Below are 1,902 nucleotides of genomic sequence, written 5' to 3' on the forward strand. Positions count from 1 at the left end.
ACGCTCCCCCTTGGCCAGCCCCCTCCACGGCGATCCCCCCTCCTCGACACGGCGGGCATCAGCCCTCACAGAGACTGTACTTTGAAGCTCATGTTGAGATTTTACCCCCTCTTCCAACCATTTTGGGAAAAAATGATGGACTGGGACTCCAGAAATTCTGTCTTTTTCTGGAAGAAAACGTCCCTCCCTTACCCCCACCCTTACTTTGTAATCTGGCTTATAACAGACCATCCAGTTTTATAACACACTTTTCCAAAACAATGGTAACTTGGCCCCTTCTTTCTAGGGCCTGGACCTGCTTCCACAGCAGGAAGAGTAAAGCCACCGACTTTTACATAGCCCAGCTAATCATGGAAGTACGTCCAGGCTTCAGATAACTTGAGTTTTAATTTTTTTTTTCTTGGCAGAGTAATGTAAGATTAAAATGGGGAAAGATATTTAATATTTAATACTAAGCTTTAAAGTTGCCGCTCTATTGTTGTTGGAAAATAAGCCCTTGCTGGTGTTCAGAGACCGCGGACAAAATGCCGGAGTGAGATAGTGAGCCGTTCTCCAACCCTTTGGCCCCAGATGGTCACAATGTGGATGATCCTCACTCCTTCCATAAATCAAAACTCACAAATGAAGACTTCAGGAAACTTCTCATGACCCCAAGAGCTGCACCTACATCTGCACCACCCTCCAAGTCACGTCACCATGAGATGCCAAGGGAGTACAATGAGGACGAAGACCCAGCTGCCCGAAGGAGGAAAAAGAACAGTTACTATGCCAAGCTACGCTACAAGAAATTGAGCGCGCGAGAGAGCTAGCAGAGAAGTACCGGGACCGAGCCAAGGAACGGAGAGATGGCGTGAACAAGGATTATGAGGAAACCGAGTTGCTTAGCACCACAGCTAATTACAGGGCTGTGGGTCCCACTGCTGAGGCGGACAAATCAGCCACAGAGAAGAGAAGACAGTTGATTCAGGAGTCCAAATTCCTGGGTGGTGATATGGAACACACCCATTTGGTGAAAGGCTTAGATTTTGCTCTGCTTCAAAAGGTACGAGCTGAGATTGCCAGCAAAGAAAAAGAGGAAGAAGAACTAATGGAAAAGCCCCAAAAAGAAACTAAGAAAGATGAGGATCCTGAAAATAAAATTGAATTTAAAACACGTCTGGGCCGCAATGTTTATCGTATGCTTTTTAAGAGTAAAGCATATGAGCGGAATGAGCTATTCCTGCCAGGCCTCATGGCCTACGTGGTGGACCTGGATGATGAATATGCTGACACGGATATCCCCACTACTCTTATCCGCAGCAAGGTGGATTGCCCCACCATGGAGGCCCAGACCACACTGACCACAAAAGACATTGTCATCAGCAAGCTCACCCAGATCCTTTCATACTTGAGGCAGGGTACCCGCAACAAGAAGCTCAAGAAGAAGGATAAAGGGAAGCTGGAAGAGAAGAAACCTCCTGAGGCCAACATGAACATTTTTGAAGATACTGGGGATTATGTCCCCTCTACAACCAAGACACCTAGGGACAAGGAGCGGGAGAGATATCGGGAATGGGAGCGTGACCGGGAGAGAGACAGAGACTGTGATCGAGAGAGGGAGAGAGAGAGAGATTGGGAACGAGAGCGAGAGCAGGACCGCGAGAGAGAGGAGGAAAAGAAGAGGCATAGCTACTTTGAAAAACCAAAAGTGGACGATGAGCCCATGGATGTTGACAAAGGACCTGGGTCTGCAAAGGATTGATCAAGTCCATCAATGAAAAGTTTGCTGGGTCTGCTAGCTGGGAAGGACTGAATCGCTAAAGAAGCCAGAAGACAAAAAGCAGCTGGGAGATTTCTTTGGCATGTCCAACAGTTACGCGAGTGCTACCAGCCACAATGGATGACATGGCCGTGGATAAGGGA

General features: G+C 47.7%; 1 pseudogene; it reads left to right on the plus strand.

Moving 5' to 3' along the window:
• Positions 1-524: 524 nt before the first annotated feature.
• LOC102495593 (protein Red pseudogene) lies at positions 525-1,884 on the plus strand (annotated as a pseudogene).
• The last annotated feature ends 18 nt before the right edge of the window (positions 1,885-1,902 follow it).

Source organism: Tupaia chinensis, unplaced genomic scaffold (genome assembly GCF_000334495.1).
Source record: "Tupaia chinensis unplaced genomic scaffold, TupChi_1.0 Scaffold144382_1, whole genome shotgun sequence".
NCBI lineage: Eukaryota > Metazoa > Chordata > Mammalia > Scandentia > Tupaiidae > Tupaia > Tupaia belangeri.